Consider the following 9,497-nt stretch of genomic DNA (forward strand, 5'->3'; position numbering starts at 1 on the left):
GTCTGCACCAGTGTACAACCTCTGCTTTATCCAGACTTGCAAGGTAGAATTCGGATCATGGTAGTTGGAGGGGGAGCATTTACTGTACGTACGTTCCAGAGCGCTGTGTAAGGTCCTCCAGTTCAACTCATCCCAGCGGGGACGAAGGTGGCAAAATGCTCAGGTGTTTTATCCCCCATGTGACAAAGGATCTGACAAATTTGGCTTCAAATGCTGCCTCCTACCACTTCCCCCGGCCAGTGGGCTCATTTTACCTCATTGATCGGAGCCTCCCCTGTAAAAGGGTGCGATATTAATAGCAGTCTATCTCACCGCGTTGTCAGCAAGTGAACAAAACTCATTGCATGTTTCCTGTATCCCGGCAGCATGCTAGGTGCTGGAGGGTGAAGAAGCAATGAGAAAAAAAAATAGATGGAGCAGGAGGCACAGCACCTGCCACATAGAAGAGTAGGGTGGGGTGGGGGTAGTATTGATACAAACTCACAGAAATCTTTATTAAACAAAAAAAAAAATCAAAGTGGGACTCTATTGTGTCTCGTCATACTCTCCCACTGTAGGGCTATCCAAGTCTGAAGGCAGTGTTTCCATCTCGCTAACCCTTCCCTGACGAATCCTGCGCCCTTTGATTTACACCACATCAAAACGGCAATTCGGGTGTTCCCTTTCAATGTTCCTTGAGTATTGAGAACAAGAAGACGTTGCATGGACAAAATCAGTGTCGTGGTGTGGTGTCGTGGTTGGGGTACGATTTCCCAACGCAGTTCTCCTAGCACGTAATTGTCCCTTGCTACCTTCAAAGAATCAGCTGGTACATTGTCATAATGGACCAAAAATTCCTCGGTGCAACTTTCCTGGCCTTTTTCTCACAAATGCCGCTTTCCATTTTCTCACAGTCCCTTCCTAATGAGCCCTGTCCTGGTTCTAGGTCCTTTGAGAAAACCAAGACTCACCCTTGGGGAGTCCCCAAGACTTTCTGAGCTGACCTCTTTGCTTTGGATTGAACTGGCCTAGCATATCCCCTTAGAAGCCACTATTTTGATTTCGACCTTGTTTTTTTTTTTTTGAAGACTCCCTAATGCAGCCGTTCTTAACCTGTGGGTCTCGAAGGTTGAGAACCGCTGCCCTGAGGAGATAAGTGTTAGTCCTGAGAGAGCTCGACTACAGCCACCCACTGATTCCGGAGACAGGTTTAAGCGTGTTTTGTTTGGAATAAACCTGGGCGTGTAGGAGTTGAAACCCTGTAGCAATGCTCTTTTCACTTCCCCTCTTCATTAGGTGAAGAGGTTTGTAAGCACAGGATGGGCAGTGTTTCCGTCAATTGTCCTGGGGTTGTTGTGAGCAGGCACTTGACAACACTCGCCTTTGGAAGGCCCCCTGCAAAGGTACAGTGGTTAAGGATTTAGCAGCCAACCCAAAGGTCAAATACATCAGAAAGGAGCTGGCAATCTGCTCCCATAAAGATTACAGCCCAGGAAACTTGGGGGGTGGGGGGCAGGCGGGGGGGCCATTCAACACTGTCCCATGAGTAACTAAGAGTAGAACACAATTTTCTTTCTTTTTTCCCCCCCATATGTTTGAAATGTGTATCTGAGGACTCCAAATCTACTTCAGTTTTACTTTTCCTCCCTTTTTTAGCCACTTAGACTAATACTTAGACCTGAAGGAGAAGGAATCTCGAGGGTTTTTAAATTTATTTTTAATTTATTCTTTTTTTTTCCTCTTCAAACCTCCATCTTTTTTTATCCTGTCCTGCCCCCCACCTTCATCTCTGCCTTCTCACCCCTGCCCCTGGCCTTCTCATCATCAAAATCTTGTCTCGGTGCATAGACCGTATTTCTTCTTCTTTGTTTTTCCTTATAACAATGGTGATCTTAAATATCTTTCGTTGTACAAGTTGACTGAGTCTGCTAAGCATAATGTTCCCTGATTTTGTCCATGACTTGTAGTGTTGAAGAGGGCTGTCATTTTTTTATACCCATAATTACAGTGTATCACAGTGAAGGAAGACAGATTACAATCAGCAAACAGAAGAGGTGCATAGGGAAGGGTCCATGCAAAACCAGGTGGTGTTCAGGTGTAAAAGAGAATTAGCATTTTTTATTGATGTGTAAAATTTCATAGTATGATTGCACCAGAGTTTGTTTCTCCATTCTTCTAGAGTTGGTTTTTTTGTTTCCATGTTTTTGCTATTGTTGTCATAAACACAGTTTTATGTATGTGTGTTTGTGTTATCCTCTTAATTTCTTCAGAGCAGATACCCAGTAGAGATTGCAGGACCATAAGGTACTTGGATTTGCATTTGTTTCAGGATATACTGATTATTTAATGGTCACACAATTCTAAATCTCGCCCCCCAACAAGGTAAAAGTGTTCTATCTCTCCACATCCTCTCTGGTATTTATTTTCTAGCTTATTGAATTTTGCCAAAATTGTCAGTGTGAGGTGATACCCCATTGCTGTTTTAATGTGTTTCTCTTATTGCTAATGATCTCGAACAATTCTTCATACAGTTGTTAGCTGCCTGTATATCATCATCTTTGGGAAATTGTCTATTCGTGTCCTGTGTCCACTTTGGGGTGGGATGATTTGTGTTCTCTTGTTAAGATGCAGTGTTCTAGAGGTTTTGGAGATCAGCCCTTTATCTGATGTATTGTGACTGAATCTTTTCCCCACCAGTGGGTTCTCTGTTGACTCTTGGTAAGGGCTTCTACTGTGCATAAATGTGTTTTTAGTAGGTGCCAATTCTTTATATTGTCCTCTGTGATGGGGATCTTTTTCATGAAAGAACACAATTTTCTTTGAGTCAAAAATCAACTCAGCTGCGTCTAGCAACACAACAACAACACACAGTAGCCATGATGATAACAACGTTATTGTTAGACGCTGCCAAGTCAGTTCCGACACATACCATCCCTACAGACAACAGCAAAACACTGCCCAGCCCTGTGCCATCCCACAGTCGTTCTTAGGTTTGAGCCCATCGATGAAGCCAATGTGTCGATCCATCTCACTGAAGGGCTTCCTCTTTTAGCAACCCCTCTGCTTTCCCAAGCGTGAGGTCCTTCCCCAGGGACTGGTCTAAGGGAATGTCCCGAGGAGCAGCATCCTGGCAGTACTTCTTCCAACGTGGATTGAGTCGTTCTTTTGGCAGTTCACAGTGCCTTCAATATTCTTCACCAACACCATAATTCCACCACATCGATTCTTCTTCAGTCTTCCTTTTTCAATGTCCAACTTTCACATGAATATGTGCTGATGAATAATGCCATGGCTGGGGTCAGGCACCGCTCAGTCCTCAGAATATTAGTAATCATTTGTTGAACCTGGCCTGTTGGGTCCTTCTGTGGACCCAACAGCGTCATAAGACTGGTATTGCGAGTACCCATTTGACCGACGAGAAAATGGATTCACTCACCAACTCAGCTGTCCCAACCCAGCTCAACCAAATGAGCAGACTTAACATCCTAACACGTGGCCCCTATAGTAAGGACGTGATGTCACCTGGGTGGTGTACATGCCCAGTGTGCTTACCCTGGATTCAGCCATAGGAAAATGGACAGACAAACCCACATGGAGGGACAGTCTGCAAAACAGCTGACCTGAACTCTTCCAACAGGTCCGTGTTGTGAAATCACACACGCAGAGGCCTCAAGGAGGCTGTATGTAGACGCACCAGCTCTGCCCACTCGGTGAGTCTTGATTGGATCCCACACTTCTCCCTCTCCCCCCAAAAGCACAGCCAGCCCATTCTCAGGACAATATGGGGCATTTTGGATAAAGACAGGCTAGTATCAATGGTGCATTCCTTAATTCTGATAGATGTACTCTGATTATGTGAGAGATTGTCCTTAGAACATAAACCTGAAGTATTTAGGAGGGTGTGTTAGGCAGGATTCTCTAGAGAAACAAAACCAGGATACTTATATATGTATGTAAGAGGATAGGTTTACACAGCAAGAAGGAATGTAACAGTCCATTAGTCCACGCAGCAGTACACAGGGTTCAGTTCAACTCACTTTCATGAAACAGTTACTGTACTTGAAGTCCTTCAACTCACATGAACTGCCAGGTCCAAGGTCAAGGACGCAGACAGTGGAATCCTCCCTCAGGCAAGGGAAGCAGAGTCTGCCCACAGGCAGCAAGCAGCAGGGTGTGTCTGCAACAGTCAGTAGCTCAGGAGCCTATTGAAGCAGAAACAGATGGGCTATCAAATACAAGTAATGCAAGGCGACAGGATGCACCAACCTCAAGCTCAAGCAATGTACTCACCACCAGCATGGCGAAGAAGCAGGTCTCGCTTGAAGGAGCCTCAAGCTCTAGCAACAGGATCCATAGGTTGGCCTCACCAAGCCCACAGGTAGTGTAGCTCACAGGTTAAGGCAGAGAACTAGCTAAAGCAGCAGCACCCTCCAGCATGCTCCGATCACCTGGGAGCCATAGAGAGAGGTGGGCGGGCCTTGCAGAGCTATTTATCCCTTTGCCCTCCAATCAAACTGTGACCAGATTAATCCGCAAGTTCCTATTGGCCGGGTTAGAATGATAAGCCTAACTATCACAGTCCACTCCTTGCCAACTTGGCACCTGTACACAATTCTTTAGCCATATATAATTTCTAGACATTAATGAAGTCACCCTTACACTTAACATCATACATCTATCACACATATAAATGAAAATACACTGGATTTCATTGTATCTGTCACACCATACATAACAAAGGAAAGATATTCATTAAGCACTGAGGGAGAGGGGTAGAAAGAAAAGTATGTACTTGGAGAGAGAGAAAGATGAGTTAGGGCAAGTGTGGAGACTCAGTAACTGGGCCGTATGCATTCTTAGACTCTGGGCCACAACATACACAAATATCCTGTGGGATTGTGTGTGTGTGTGTGTGTGTGCAACTTCAAAACAAAATCGTTTTTTTCTTTAGAAAAAGAGCAGGTTATACATTGAGCTGCTAACTTAAGGGCAGCAGTTTGAAACCACCCGCGGCTCCCTCCGTAGGAGAAAGATGAGGCTTTCTACGCTTGTATCGGAAGCCTCACGACAGCAGCTCTACCCCGTCCTATAGGGTCACTGTGAGTCAGTTTCAAAATGATGGCAGTGAATTTGATTTGGGTGTGTGTGTGTTAATTTAGAAAACAATGGAACCAATTACTGTAGGCGGACTCAATTTTGTTCAAGTGATTCCATTGATGGCTTTTAAGTACAGTGATGTTTTAAAGCAGTTAACAAAGAAAAGGGGTGGGGGAGGGAGGCTGGAAGACTAAATACAATGCAGAATCCTAGGTTGGATGGATTCTACCCACTACCCCCACCCCACCCCACCCCTGCTGCCCCCAAAGTAGCTGTTTTGAAAGACACGACTGGGACAGCTGGTGAGATGGGGCTATGAAATCATTGTATCAAGCCCACAGTATGATTGAGAGTAGAGTCTCCTTACTCTGAAGCTGACTTGACTTGTAAGTGGTTTGGGGAGAGGTGACAGGCAGGCAAAAAATGTCACTGTTGGTAAGATCAGTGTCCACACTGCTGCCCCAGGGGTAAGCCAAGGCCCTACCCCTTGGCTTGCCTTCCTCTCTGTCACACACACACACACACACACACACACACACTCCTGCCCACCAGCTCCATCCCTACTGTCCTCTCAGCCCTAGGCATGATGGTAGGAAACATTCCCAGCCATGCACCACCTTCCACATTGTGGGTGTTCTGTTGTGGTCCATTGGGTGTTCATTAGCTAATCTTCATGAGTAGATCGCCAGGCCTTTCTTCCTGGTCTCTCAGAGTCTGAAAGCACCACTGAAACCTGTCCACCACGGGTGACCCTGCTGGTATTTGAAATACCAGTGGGAGAGCTCCCAGCCTCATAGCCATAGGCAAGTGGCCAGAGTATGACAAACGAGATGGGTGACACACTTACAAGACACTTCTCTGGGTGACCTTCAGGTCCTGCATCTATAAAAAGAAGGGCTGGATGCATAGGGTCAAATGGAAGGCAAGCATGGGGGGCCGGCTCACTCAGAACTGTGCATTCGTGGTCACACTCTTCAGGGGCTCCTCAAGACACGGCGGGTGCCCTCCCAAGGCAGCCGGGAGCGTGCAATGAAGGAAGGGTGGACAGATGTCGAGGGAAGAGTCCAGAGCCCTGGTGGCGCAAGGGCGAAGCGTTCAGCTGTTAACTGAACAGTGCAGGGGGGCCACACTCACCAGCCACACCTCAGGGGGAGAAGGATGGAGGGAACTGCTCTGGGAAAGATGAAGTCTCAGTATCCCTATAGGATCGGTGTGGCTATATCAAATCCAGTCAACGGAAGTGGGGGTACTTTCTGGTCTGGGGGGAGTGGAAGGAGACTTCGTGGAGCCGTGGGTTAAGCATTGGTCTGCTGTTCAAATCCAGCTGTCCCTCCGAGGGAGAATGGTGTGGGCGTTTGACAACCTCAGAAAACCTCTGGGCAGCTCTACTCTGCCCTTCAAGGTCACTATGAGTCAGTGTTGACTTTATGGCAGCGGATTTGGTTGTGTTTGTGTACACACACACACACACACACACAAGTTCTGGTGGTGCTAAACGTCAGGCTGCTAAATGAAAAATCCCTGGTTCAAATCCACCAGCGGGTGTTAGGGAGAACAACGAGGCTATCTTCTCCCGTCACAGTTTTGCAGCGGTTCTCAATCTGTGGATCACGACCCTCTTGGGGGTTGAATGGCCCGATCACAGGGGCCACCCAATTCATTACAGTAGCAAAATGACAGTGACAAAGAAGCAACAAAGGTGATGTTATGGTTGGAGGATCACCACCACATGAGGAACTGTATTGTAGGGTCATGGCGTGAGAAGGTGGAGAACCACTGCTCTAGAGTCTAGGAGATGCTATGGACAGGTCTCCTCTGTCCTGCAGGGCTGCCTGGGGTCAGAATTGGTAACAGGTTTGGTTTGGTTTTCTCAGTGGGTGGAGGAAATGGAGCCACTAAGAAGAGATGAAGCAACAGTGGGCCCGGGGGAGGGAGCCATTCTTGGAGCTCAGAAATTGTGGCCACCATTGGTGGGGGTGTTCTTACAGCAGGAAAGAGCTGGCTGCTAAACAGTGTAGGCCAGTTGGGTGGGGGTGTCAACGAGCTCCTCCCCTTCCCCTCCTCTCCCATCGGCTGAGGGCAGAGTAGAGCAATGACTTGCTGCCATTGATTCTACACAGAGCTACCCTGCAGGACCAAGTGAAACTGCTGTGAGTTTATTGTAACTCGTTCTGAGCAGGAAACCTCCTCATTCTCCTGGGCGCCACTAGACGGTTCGAACTGCTGCCTTTGCGGTTAGCAGCCCAACACATAACCCACGATGCCAGCGGGTCTTGTGCAGAGCAATGAGAAAAGGCCAAAGCACACAGCACCGTGGTCCATGGGCCTGGATGACACTGCGCCGCCAGGTGCCCCCTCCCGGTGAGAAGGCAAGGCATAGACGTACTGGATTTCCCAGAGTCTTACCCCCGACCCCAAAGGATGGGATTCAATTTGGAACTAGGGTTTTCTTCCGGGTGTCACTTAGATGTCAAGCCCAGAGAAGGTCGGTTGTGAATGTGAGCGCTTCAGAATGATAAAAGGCGCAGCTGAGATGCAAGCAGACACACACAGTGGAAGACGGGGGACCCTTGAGGCCCATTCACGAGCAAAGGAGCAGGAAGACCTGCTGGCCAACTCACCCAGACCCTCTGCCACAGAGCTGGTCCTGCTGTTCTTGCTCGGTCCTGTGGAGTCGGTTCTGACTCAGAGGGACCCTGTGTGTAACAGATCAAGTCTCCCCGCACCCTCTACCATCCTCACCACTGCTGTTATGTTTGGTCAACCCCATATCGGGTTTCCCATGCTGTAAACCCTTTCAGAAGCAGACAGCCTCGTCTTTCTCCTGAGGAGTGGCTGGTGGGCTTGAACCGCGGACCTTTGGGTTAGGCTACATTAGGCCTAATGTGCTGCGCCACCAGGGCTTAGTGGCAAACACCAAAAGCTAGCAGGGAAGTCAGGGTTTGCTCTAGCCTCCAGAATGGTGGGAAGGTCCATTCCTATGGCGTTTGTGATACAGGTAGTCCCGGGTAATGACGAGTGATCCTATTAGCATCAGCATGAACATGAAGGAGGAAGGTAGGCCCTGGTCCCATGGGAGTCATGTCCTGGTGACAAGAAAGGGCCCACAGGGAAGACCAGTCATCCGAGTGTGTGGGCGGACCTTAGAGCAGGTTCAGGGGCCACCAGCAGCCGCGGCAGGATCTTCCTGTGTAGATCTTCGGAGAGACCATGGCCCTCCCAATAGCTGGATTTCAAAGCTCCAGCTTCCAGGAACTGGGGGGAAGAGACTCCCGTTGTTAAAAGCCATCCAGTATGGCAGCCCTGGGAAAGGACCAGACCAATGTCCGCGCGTTCAGAAAAGTCAACTGCAGGAACAGCATCGCGTTTGACCCTCTTCTCCAAGGACAGAGTGAACCTTCTGTGTGTGTCGAAGGTGCCTCGGGCCATCTCTGAGCGTCAGTGTCCTCACCTGTAAACCAGGCGCAATGATCATCCTAGTGGTGCCGCAGGGTGATGGTGTTAAATGATGTCATGTATGAGTGAGCTACCGCTGCCATGACAGAAACGCCACACGCGAGTGGCTCGACCAGAGAGGTGTGCTCTCTTAGCGCTTCTGCAGCTGGAAGCCAGAATCATGGCTCCCGTTCTGGAGGGAGCCTTTCCCTCGCCGTTGGCTCTAAATTCAGGAAGAAGGTCCTTGACTTCTTTTAGCTGTGAAAGCCTGGCATTCCACGTCTTAGCATCCACCTCCCGCGGGGTTTAGGACAGCGAGTCTCAACCTGTGTGTGGGTCGTGACCCCTTAAGGGTCACCTAAGACCCCTGCCATCTCCAGGCAGGTCCACCCACATGCGGATACGCCCACCTATGAATACCCAGTATGAAGACTGTTACCCATGCTCCAAGACAAAATTTCATGTATTTGTCATTAGAAATGAATAGTTCACAATATAGAATTACATATTGTTTTTGTGATTCATCACTGTTTTCATTTTGCTCAATTTATAACAATGGAAATGCACCCTACATATCAAATATTTACATGATGATTCATCACAGTAGCAACATTACAGTGATGAAGTAGCAACGCAAGTAATTTTCTGGTTGGGGGTCACCACCACATACAGAACTGTGTGAAAGGGTGGTGGCATGAGGAAGATTGAAAACCGCTGATCTAGGAGGTTCTCAGCACAGGAAGCTGAGTCCAGCGGACACACTCTGCAACCAGCTCTTCTTTTTCAGTGGTAGTAGGTCTCTCTCTCTCTCTCTCTCTCTCTGCTCACTTCGCGCTCCTTGTATCTCTCTCCGTAAGCTAAAAGATGATGCAGGCCACACCCCAGGGTAATGCCCCTCACTTTGGGCTGTGATGAGATCAAGGGTATTGTATCCACCTTGAACCCTCTAAAGACTGATTGGTTGATCATATTAGGAATCACTGCAC

The sequence above is a fragment of the Tenrec ecaudatus genome, chromosome 16 (genome assembly GCF_050624435.1).
Source record: "Tenrec ecaudatus isolate mTenEca1 chromosome 16, mTenEca1.hap1, whole genome shotgun sequence".
Classification (NCBI taxonomy): Eukaryota; Metazoa; Chordata; class Mammalia; order Afrosoricida; family Tenrecidae; genus Tenrec; species Tenrec ecaudatus.